Source organism: Cololabis saira, chromosome 8 (assembly GCF_033807715.1).
Source record: "Cololabis saira isolate AMF1-May2022 chromosome 8, fColSai1.1, whole genome shotgun sequence".
Lineage (NCBI taxonomy): Eukaryota > Metazoa > Chordata > Actinopteri > Beloniformes > Belonidae > Cololabis > Cololabis saira.
Genome location: NC_084594.1, coordinates 23,190,702 through 23,202,608, shown reverse-complemented (window position 1 = coordinate 23,202,608; position 11,907 = coordinate 23,190,702). Strand labels below are relative to the sequence as shown.

Sequence of the window (11,907 nt, the reverse complement as noted above, 5' to 3'; positions counted from 1 at the left end):
CTGCGACGAGCACGAGCCCGCAGCTCTCTGGCTGCTGAGCAGCAGAGTCATTTTCCGATGCTTTTTCGAAAGCCCGAACAGTCCAGCCCAGCACACACGACAGCCCACGCATCTACCATCCTTCAGCGGAGCCGCCACCCGAGCGGCACGACCTCCCCGGCCGCGGGGACCGTTATATAATAGATCCATGGCGGGGACGCGTCGGGATAAATGATCACGCCGCGCTCGCTCGCTCTGGGCCCAGACCCAAGTAATCGATCCCTGATCCTGGCGGATCTAAACCTACTCTGTGCAAAATGAAGGATTTTCTCTGTAAATGAACACAATTTCTCTTACTATTACACGTACAGCTAGCTGAGTGTCTTCTTCTCATTTGGTCGGGAGTTGCTATGCAGTCCGGCGGCCCACGCGGCCCACAAGTACAAAACAGAATTTTTTTGTGGCCCACTAGATGGCGCTCGCGGCCCAAGTGTGGGCCGCGAGGAATCACTGTCTTACAGGGTCAAACTGAGGCGAAATGTGACGAATTAGAACCTGATGAGTTGTTAAATATATTTATCTGTGCAATGAAGTTGCAATACTTGTTTTTGAGTTGTTTCTCTCCCATTAAAGCCCATTTTTGCTCTCCGGTAAGGCAACTGTGAGAATCCAGGATGGAACACCTGGGGTATATAAATAGGGCTCACAGATATTTCACTGTTGTGTCACTTCGGTAGCACATGTACTAGAACAATACAGAGAAGATTAGCATGGCCCCGCAAGGATGACATGCACAATCGTGAAGTGTTCCTAATTTTTTTGTCCTGAATGTTTTATTTGATATAATATTTATTTAGTCACTAGTCTGTTCTCTTGCAATACAGGCTCAAATCTATGTCACTTTACTCATGGTGAACATGGCGAACTTTGCCATGCAGATCTTTTCAATTTAGGAGCAATTATAGATTAAATTATATATTATTTCCTTCTCAATTTATCGACAAATATAATTCAAAACATCAAATATACATCTTTTATTAAGTACAACCGACTCCTGCACTTGCCTTTAGTCCTCCTTCAGGCATACTGACTGTTTTACTTGATTAATTGTTTTATCTTTTGTATTGTGTTTTAATGTCTTTTTGTGTATTTATATAACTTTGTTTTTTCATCTTAGCTCCCTCCCCTTACCCCCCTAGGCTGCACTTGTAAATAAGAAATTTGTTCTTAATTTGCTTGCCTGGTTAAATAAAGGTTAAAAAATATATATATATTTATACCAGTTCCATTAAGTTGAACATAGGAAAAAACACAGACAAGGTTATTGATTATTCTTTATTTCAGTATTTAATCTCTGTAACATCACCAACGAGTTTACTGTACAAGAAGCTCTGTTTTTTTGTTAATAAAAGTGATTACATTTACTTGTTCAACTTGGCACAAAGGAATGTTCCCTTTTTCATAAATCTTTGATTTGATAATGACATTGTATAAATAATGGTAATAGCAGATCCATAGTTGAGCTCCACAACCTTTTTTTCTGAAACATATACTTAAAGAGCTTAGTTTTGTTTTGAAGTAAAGATGATTCTTGAGTCACTGATACCAACAAAGTCTATACAAATGTGTGATAAGACAAAACAGCTGCATGATATAAAAATGGTCCACATAAGAAAAAAAAAGGAAGGTTGAGTCCAGCACACATAGTCCAAAAATCCAGGGTGGAGGGTGGATGACTCCAGGATGTTGGGAATCCCCATGATGAGTCCTAGGTCAAGGTTTCCCCTTTTGTCACCTGAACAGAAATACACGTTAATTAAATGGGCATATAACTTGGAGACGGTCAAACATAAGATACATTCACATCTTAGACTTACTCTGGCCTCTATGTATTCAATCCTTCTCTCCAACGCTGTCAACTTTTCATTGAGGGTGGCCAGACGAGATCGACAAGACATATCTGTGTGGATTTAAATACACATTTAAAGCGCTATATAAATAAAATGTATTATTATTATTATTATTATTATTATTATTATTATTATTATTATTATTATTATTATTATTATTATTATTATTATTATTATTACATTTAATACGTTATAGACAGCATACAGGTCATCCCCTTCAGCGAGGCACAGCTTGCAATGCTGCCATTTGTCATACAAAAAGACAATCGAGGTGCAGATCGATGTCAGGATTGGGGGGGACACCAACGTGATTTTAATTTTTAATTTTTTGCCAATATGCAAATCATACCATGCCATAAATTGGTAAAGGCTCGCCAAAAAATACTGCACAGGGAATCATTTATTGTGCTTACCTTTCTTGTTTATTTCTTGTTTATTTGTCCTAAACAGCTCGACTCGAGCCCGTCAAAAATTTTAAAAATATCAATTCAGACTAAAAAAAAAAAAATTATGGCGTAGCAATACTTTCAATCTGTACACCTCAAAACGCACCGTGGATGTATTATTTTTTTAGAAATATATTTTTAATAAATATTCTACATATTCAACCTTTAAGTCTGAAAATACATTTGTTCAATTTTGAATAATTTAGGGTATTTTTATTGGGGGGGACGATTCATGTTTTTCAGAAATTGGGGGGACGTGTCCCCCCCAGGATCTGCACCCATGGGTGTAGGCTACGTTTCAGTTGTTGCTTAGCGTTAAATAGGTCCACCTCAATGGCTGTGATGGAACTTAGAGGAAATTTCAACTGCTATCGAGAAAGGGGAATATACAGTGGGGGTGTTTATTGACTTGAAGAAGGCATTTGATACCATATATCATAATATTTTATTAAATAAACAAGAGAGATATGGTGTCAGAGGGATTGCCAATTCATGGGTAAAGAGTTATCTCGCTGATAGATTTCAATATGTTGAATTAAATAATGTAAAATCAGAACTAGAAAGAGTCAACTTCGGTGTCCCACAAGGCTCCGTGTTAGGTCCTAAATTGTTCATATTATATATAAATGAGTTTTGTAAAGTCTCTAAAATAATAAAATATGTCTTGTTTGCTGACGACACAAACCTTTATTGTTCAGGGAAGAATTTGGAACGGCTGCTGAATGTGGTGGAAGAACTGGGAGAACTGAAAAATGTGAAGGCATGGTTTGATATCAATAAGCTATCATTAAATCTAATTAAAACTATGTTCATAATTTTTGGCACTAGCAAAAAAAAATCAAATTTTAATCAATTAAAATTAGTGGTATGGAAATAAAAAGAGTATACGAAAATAAGTTCCTGGGGGTAATAATTGATGATAAACTTTGCTGGAAATCACATATAAATAGTGTAAAATCAAAAATGTTCAAAACCCTAGCAATATTAAGTAAAACAAATTATATCTTCTGTCAAAGAGCACAGTTTTTGATGTATAACTCACTCATAGTTCCATACATGACTTGTGTGGAGGTCTGGGGTAACACCTATAAAACAAATACAAACCCTATTTTCTTATTACAGAAAAGAGCTTTAAGGATAATTAATAGATCTGACTGTTATGACCCAACAAATAATCTCTTTATTAAATATAATACTCTAAAATTCCATGATATAGTAGAGCAGAAAACTGTTTTATTTGCCTTTAAAGCCCAGCAGAAACTGCTTCCAAACTGCATTCAGGATGTTTGAGATGAATACAGCAAGAACAAAATAAAAGAGATGTACATGAATTAAGGCAAGACAAATATGGAATAGTTGTGACAATGACCTAAAAATGTGCAGTTCTATCTTCAAGTTTAAGAAAATGTTTAAAGAAAATATTGTTCAATAAATAGAAAACACTATAACTATAAATTATATTATCAAAAACATTCTAGAATGTTTTTGATAATATACTTTATAGTTATAGTGTTTTCTTCAATCTGCCTTCTAGAATGTAGCTTGCCATGAAGAGGAGACATCAAAGGACCGCTACGTCGCCCGGATCGGCGTTACCGGGGCCCCGCCCTGGAGCCAGGCCTGGGGTTGGGGCTCGCCGGCGAGCGCCTGGTGGCCGGGTCTTTGCCCATGGGACCCGGCCCGGCTCAGCCCGAAACGGCGACGCGGGTCCGCCGTCCCGTAGGCCCACCACCCGCAGGAAGGACCATGGCAGGCCGGTGCCTTGTGATCTGGGTAGCAGTCGTGGCGGGGTGCCTCGACGACCCAATCCCTGGACTAAAACCCTCACAGTGGGGACATGGAATGTCACCTCGCTGGGGGGGAAGGAGCCGGAGCTTGTGCGTGAGGTTGAGAGATACCGGCTAGAGATAGTTGGGCTCACCTCCACACATAGCTTGGGCTCTGGAACCCAGCTCCTTGAAAGGGGCTGGACCCTCCACTACTCTGGAGTTGCCCAGGGTGAGAGGCGGCGGGCTGGTGTGGGCTTGGTTATAGCCCCCCAGTTCAGCCGCCATGTGTTGGAGTTCACCCCGGTGAACGAGAGGGTCACTTCCCTGCGCCTTCGGGTCGGGAAAGTTCTCTCACTGTTGTTTGTGCCTACGGGCCGAACAGCAGTGCGGAGTACCCGGCCTTCTTGGGGTCCCTGGGAGGAGTACTTGATAGTGCTCCAACTGGGGACTCCATTGTTCTACTGGGGGACTTCAACGCTCACGTGGGCAATGACAGTGATACCTGGAGAGGCGTGATTGGGAGGAACGGCCTCCCCGATCTGAACCCGAGCAGTGTTTTGTTGTTGGACTTCTGTGCTAGTCACAGTTTGTCCATAACGAACACCATGTTCAGGCATAAGGGTGTCCATCAGTGCACGTGGCACCAGGACACCCTAGGCCGGAGGTCAATGATCGACTTTGTTGTCGTTTCAACCAACCTTCGGCCGCATGTCTTGGACACCCGGGTGAAGAGAGGGGCTGAGCTGTCAACTGATCACCACCTGGTGGTAAGTTGGATGCGCTGGCAGAGGAGGAGGTTGGACAGACCGGGCAGACCCAAACGGATTGTGAGGGTCTGTTGGGAACGTCTGGCCGAGCCCTCTGTCAGGGACATCTTCAACTCCCACCTCTGGGAGAGCTTCTCTCAGATCCCGGGGGAGGCGGGGGACATTGAGTCAGAGTGGACCATGTTCTCTGCCTCCATTGTCAACGCGGCGGCTCGAAGTTGTGGTCACAAGGTCTCCGGTGCCTGTCGTGGCGGCAATCCTAGAACCCGGTGGTGGACACCGGAAGTACAGGATGCCGTCAGACTGAAGAAGGAGTCCTACCGGGCTATGTTGGCCGGTGGGACTCCTGACGCAGTAGATGGGTACCGGCAGGCCAAGCGAGCCGCGGCTCGGGCGGTCCTGGAGGCAAAAACCCGGGTCTGGGAGGAGTTCGGGGAGGCCATGGAGGAAGACTTTCGGTCGGCCTCGAGGAAATTCTGGAGGACCGTTCGGCGCCTCAGAAGGGGGAAGCAGTACTCTGCCGGCACCGTTTATGGTGCAGGTGGGGAGCTGTTGACCTCGACTGGGGACATTGTCAAGCGGTGGAAGGAATACTTCGAGGATCTCCTAAACCCGACTGACATGCCTTCCACTGAGGAAGCAGAGAGTGGGGACTTGGAGACGTGCTCATCCATCACCCAAGCCAAGGTCACTGAGGTGGTTCGTAAGCTCCTCAGTGGCAGGGCACCGGGGGTGGATGAGATTCGCCCTGAGTACCTCAAGTCTGGATGTCGTAGGGCTGTCTTGGTTGACACGCCTCTGCGACATCGCATGGAGGAAGGGGACAGTACCGGTGGAGTGGCAAACCGGGGTGGTGGTCCCTCTTTTTAAAAAGGGGAACCGGAGAGTGTGTTCCAACTACAGGGGGATCACACTTCTCAGCCTCCCCGGGAAAGTCTACGCCAGGGTACTGGAGAGGAGATTACGGTCGATAGTTGAACCTCGGATTCAGGAGGAACAATGCGGTTTTCGTCCCGGTCGTGGAACACTGGACCAGCTCTACACCCTCCGCAGGGTGCTCGAGGGTTTGTGGGAATTTGCCCAACCAGTCTACATGTGTTTTGTGGATCTGGAGAAGGCATTTGACCATGTCCCTCGTGCCGTTTTGTGGGGGGTGCTCAGTGAGTATGGAGTCCGGGGCCCTCTATTAAGGGCTGTCCGGTCTCTATTGGCCCTTTTAGCACTAGTCCCGCTTCACCTCGGTTCTACCTGCCACGGCCCCGTTTTGCGCTTTTGCACTAGGGCTGAGACGGGTAGAGCCGCTCCAAGCCGATACTATTTCTGTAACCATTCTAGCGAGGTTCTATCCGGGCTGAGCCGGGACTATTTCTGACGTCACCACCCTCCGCACCACTGATTGGTCGGGGGGCGGGGCCATCATCCCCCTCCGTGCCACTGATTGGTCGGGGGCGGGGCCGTCAGACGTTTGAATCAGGAAGCGGGAGTCAGCGCGAGCGCGACTCGCGGCTTGCGGCGATTTTATTATAAAGCGCAAAACGTCTGTTTGGTGATCCAACTCTGAGGTGCAGATGTTCATAAACCTGTTGGCTGAGGAGAGAATTAAAAAAGGGATGTAGACAGGCTGTTTTACTCTTAGCCGCTCGCGGCTCCAGCTGATTTCTGATTTCAGCGCCGACATGAACAAAGCGGTTGCGCAATCGAGTACGTCACAGCAGCTTCACCCCAACCTGCCCACTTCTCCCCTGGCTGTGGAAAAACAAACGGGGACAAAACGGGTAGAGGCGTGACGAGCCGAGTCGGGCTGAGTAAGGACTAATGCAAAAGGGGCATATATGATCGGAGCAGGAGTCTGGTTCGCATTGCCGGCAGTAGGTCAGACTTGTTCCCGGTGCATGTTGGACTCCGGCAGGGCTGCCCTTTGTCACCGGTCCTGTTCATAATTTTTATGGACCGGATTTCTAGGCGTAGCCAGGGGCCGGAGGGGATCCGGTTTGGGAACCTCAGGATTTCATCTCTGCTTTTTGCAGATGATGTTGTCCTGTTGACTTCATCGGACCGGGACCTTCAGCATGTGCTGGGGCGGTTTGAGGCAGAGTTCGACGGGGCAGGGATGAGAATCAGCACCTCCAAAATCGAGGCCATGGTTCTCCATCGGGAAAGGGTGGCATGCCTTCTCCGGGTGGGTGAAGAAGTCATGCCTCAGGTGGAGGAGTTCAAGTATCTCGAGATCTTGTTCACGAGTGAGGGAACGATGGAGCGTGAGATTTACAGACGGATCGGTGCAGCGTCCGCAGTGTTGAAGAATATTACAAAGTCCAGTTCAAGAGTCCGCTGTGGTATGAGAGATTTTATTCTAGCCGGCGTTCAGCAGACAGATACAGACAGTGTCTAGTTCGGTGGGCTGACATCGAATGGTTCGTAACAAGCTTTTTTATACAAGAACAAACAACAGAATTAAACAAGTCAGTGTGACAGTCAGAGGCGTGGCCTTGCGGGGGGCTGGAAGCTGGTGCCTGTCCCAGCAGGGAGACAATGCGTTGCCGGCAAGGTGTCGTACCGGCAGGGGTCCTTAGCAACTGGAATTGCATGTCAATGAGCTGAGGGGGAGTTCAGGAGCCGGCCGCAGGGCGGCGTCGTGTCCCCGCAGGGGGTCTGCAGGGGCAGGGGTCCTTAGCAACTGGAATTGCATGTCAATGAGCTGAGGGGGAGTTCAGGAGCCGTCCGCAGGGCGGCGTCGTGTCCCCGCAGGGGGTCTGCAGGGGCAGGGGTCCTTAGCAACTGGAATTGCATGTCAATGAGCTGAGGGGGAGTTCAGGAGCCGTCCGCAGGGTGGCGTCGTGTCCCCGCAGGGGGTCTGCAGGGGCAGGGGTCCTTAGCAACTGGAATTGCATGTCAATGAGCTGAGGGGGAGTTCAGGAGCCGTCCGCAGGGCGGCGTCGTGTCCCCGCAGGGGGTCTGCAGGGGGCCTCATCAATTCACAATTTTTTTTTTTTTTTTTTTAAGTACAGTCAATCTCAATTTTGAACAGAAAGTCTGAATTTTCCTCCTCCACTGGCGGTAGAGGTGGAATTACAGTGGAGTACATGATTTTAGTAGTAGTTTGAGCCATACATATTTTGCAAGTGAACCTTAGACATGTAATCAGAAGCCAAATAACAATTAGGAGTACAAGCCCCAATAAAGCAAATTCAAATATCAAGTAACCAACGTGTCCTAACTGTTCTCTAAACCAACCAAACAAACTAGTCGTGACAGGTGTATGTAATGTGTTAGCAATGTTTTTCAAGTGATCTGTTATTTCTTGGATGGTGGCATTGTGGTTAGGTATAAAGGTACAGCATTCAGTTTTAATCACAGCACAAGTTCCCCCTTGAGAAGCTAATAAGTAGTCCAATGCAGCACGATTTTGCAAGGCCATCATCCTTACAGCAGTCATCTCTTGTGAAAGCATAGACATGCCCTTTGCTGTGGTATTTGCTAAGTCTTCAACTGCATGAGATAGGTCCCTTATCTGATCCAAAGCTGCCATGACTCCGTAATTTGGAACGAGGGCACCAAAAAATCTTGTCCATGGTGTTTGGGTGTGAGTGTACAATTCTCTTTTAACAATGCGAACTTTCGGTGGTACAGCGACGATTCTCATGGCTGGTACCACATGGCCCAGACCACATATACCAGACCAATCGTTTGGAAGATATTCGTAAGCCTTCATGCCACAAATCCAGTAAACACCTTTTGGTAGAGGTATGGAACAGCGATTAACCATTGTAGCAAGGTAGTTATAATCTTTAATGGAATCGGGCAGTGGATTTTGGCTTGTTTTAGGCTTAACAAGCGGTTCTTCAGAAGGAGAGTATGTGGAGTCACAGTTTGATATTCCTAGGTGGATAGTTCCTTTGCCTTCAACACACCACTTTAATGTCTTTGGGATCATGGTGAGGGTGAGAGGAATCGGTGTGCTGCAGGAATAACAGCTAGTGTGAATTTTATCACAATACATTTGTCTCATTTGGGGGGGTTTGTGACATTTGCAATGCCCATAAGAGGAATTGAGGTTCAAAATGTAACAGGTGTCACATGAAGTAATGGGCAGAGTCATTAATGGGAGTCCTTCTTTTGTGCTGTGTGGAATGAACCCACACACATAACAGTTATCAGGGTGTGGGCTATTTTCAGCAACCATTTTTGCCAGTTGGAGGTATGTGTTTGTTGAGGGTTGTGTTTCATATATTTTAGGAGTTATTTTCTCCTGGTAAACGGTTAGGTCTCGTTTGTGGTGTTTGCAAGGGTGTCTGTTTTGTTCCTGCGACAGATGTGAGTGTTTTGGCGTGTATAATGCATCTGCTTCCGGGCCTCTGTGGCCTGCGCTGCTCCCCTGCTCCTCTGCCAGTCGTCGAAGTCTGGGGTGTTGAAGTTCATCTACTTCTGGGCTGTCCGAGCCTGCGTGGTTTCTTTCACTGGCTCCGACGGTGGTGAGGACGAAGACCCCCAGGAAGAAGATGGTACCAGCTGGTTTCCGGTGCATGGCGGAGGAGTTGTTTTCTTGCAGTGGGATGCGTGGATCCAGATTAGACGCCCCTCACACTTGACGGCGGTGTTGGTGGTGAGCAGGACGTGTTGAGGTTTAGACCAGCGAGGTTTCAGGGCGTTTTTCCGTCGGAACTCCCTGACACAGACCCAGTCGCCGGGTTGGAGGTTATGGCACGGTTTGTCACTAGGAGGAGACTGGACAGCTTTTACTTGTCTGTGGATTGACTGGACAGCAAAAGTTAGAGCAGAACAGAATGATATCATGGATTCATCCATGGCATGGAGGTCCATCTTTTTCATACATAGAACTGAATTACTTGGTATAGTCATAGGTCTACCTGTAATAATTTCATGAGGTGTGAGTTTATGCTTCCTAACGGGTGTTGACCTCATCGACATTAGGGCCAAAGGCAACAACATTGTCCATTTTAGCCCAGTTTCAGCACACAGTTTGGCCGTTTGTTTTTCAAGATGCCATTTTGTCTTTCAACTAGCCCTGCAGACTGCGGGTGGTATGGGCAATGCAGTCTCTGTTTAATACCCAGTGATTTACAGAGTTCAGTCATTATTTGTCCAGTGAAATGAGTACCTCGGTCTGAGTTGATGCTGTGTGGAATGCCGAACCGTGGAACAATGTCTTTTAATAGGCATTTCACTACAGCAGTAGAGTCCGCCTTCCTGCAAGCCCAGGCTTCAGGCCAGTTTGAAAACATATCCACGCATACAAGAACATTTTCATATCCCTCACATTTTGGCATATGAATAAAGTCTATTTGCAGAGCTTCAAAGGGTCCCCGTGGGGGGGGGGGTGTGTTGACAATGTTGTTTGTACTGTTTTCCCTGGGTTATGTTGTTGACAGATTAGGCATTGTTCACAATATTTTCTTGCATAGGATGTGAATCCTGGAGCATACCAGTCTTTCAACACTATCTGACACATTCCTCCTTTGCTTACATGTGACAAACTATGTGACATGCGTGCTAGCCACGGGTACAAAGATGTGGGTGCAACAACGCGGCCGTCGTTGCTGACCCACAAATTATTTACATTTTTACAACCATGGGAAAGCCACAATCTGTGCTCCTTCGCATCAGCAGTCTCTTGTAAGAGGGCTACATCATTAGGAGAAGCCAGATCGTTAGCGGGTATAGAAGGGCAGAGCTTTACATGGACAGGTAAGCCAAATTTGGCGGCTTCTTTTGCTGCATGGTCAGCCGAAGCATTGCCTAGTGAAACAGGGTCCTTGAATTTGGTGTGGGCTTCACATTTAACAACAGCAATAGATGAAGGTAGTTGACACGCTTCTAACAGTTCACCAATCAATTGACCATGTTTAACGGGTGTCCCCGAAGATGTGATAAATCCTCGGTTCGCCCACAATATACCAAAATCATGTACACAACCAAAAGCATATCTGGAATCTGTATAGATCGTAACAGTTTTACCTTTTGCTAGTTGACAGGCTCTCATCAGTGCATATAGTTCAGCTACTTGGGCGGAGTTGGAGGAGGGCAGGGCGGCACTTTCAACAGTTGAGAAATTATCACAAATTGCATAACCTGCATATGGTATTCCATTTTCTCTATAAGCAGAGCCGTCAGTGAAGAAAACAAGATCAGAGTTAGAGAGTGGAGTTTCAGAAAGGTCGGGACGAGGTTTAGATGAACATGAGGTGACATCCATACAATTATGGGGTTCACCATCATCTTCGGTTGGAAGTAATGTAGCAGGGTTAAGGATAGAACATCTTTTTAGTGTAATGTGTGGAGCAGTGAGAGTTAGTACGTATTTTGCTTCTCTTGTCCCTGTCACATGTCTATGTGCCTCTCTGGTAATCAGGGTGAGTGCATCGTGTGGGACCATGACTGTTAGTGGTGACCCTAAAACAATATCAGCAGATTTGTTAATAGCAAGTGCTGCTGCGGCTACGGCTTTGAGACAAGGTGGAAGCCCTCTCTCGACGGGATCCAGTTTAGAGGAAAAGTACGCCACAGGTCTGTAAGCAGAGTTATGACGTTGAGTGAGAACAGATTGGGCAAATCCACATTTTTCATGTACAAAAAGAGTGAATGGTTGGTTCTAGTCGGGAAGGCCGAGCGCAGGGGCAGATAGTAATGCCTGTTTTAACTTGTTAAAAGCATCGTCAGCTTGTTGTGACCAGGTTAAGGGCTGAGTGCAGTCTGAGGGTTTGCATATGTCTTGGAGTGGCATTGCAAGTGATGCATAATCCATTATCCATTGTCTGCAATAGCCCGTCATACCTAAAAATGTCTTCATCTGTGACATAGTTGTGGGTTTGGGCATTTCTATTATAGATTTTATTCTGGAGGGAGTAAGGACCCTTGTGGAGCCAGATAGTGTATGTCCCAAATACTGGACTTCATTCTGACACAGTTGAGCTTTCTTAAGTGAGGTTTTGTGGCCTTTGACAGCTAAAGCGTTGAGAAGGGTAACTGTGTCCATTTCGCATGCAGGGGCAGAGGGACTGGCTAAAAGTAAATCGTC

The 11,907-nt window shown here is 46.3% G+C and overlaps 1 long non-coding RNA gene and 1 pseudogene across 1 annotated transcript; one reads left to right on the top strand and one right to left on the bottom strand.

The window, feature by feature from the left end:
* The first annotated feature begins 703 nt into the window (after positions 1 to 703).
* On the top strand, positions 704 to 798 carry LOC133449659 (U6 spliceosomal RNA; annotated as a pseudogene).
* Positions 799 to 1,300: 502 nt separating this feature from the next.
* LOC133449387 (uncharacterized) lies at positions 1,301 to 1,961 on the bottom strand. The gene is made up of 2 exons (XR_009783033.1): positions 1,857 to 1,961; positions 1,301 to 1,774 (listed from the first exon to the last, which is right to left on the bottom strand). It is a non-coding gene; the product is annotated as an uncharacterized LOC133449387 (long non-coding RNA).
* Positions 1,962 to 11,907: the final 9,946 nt, after the last annotated feature.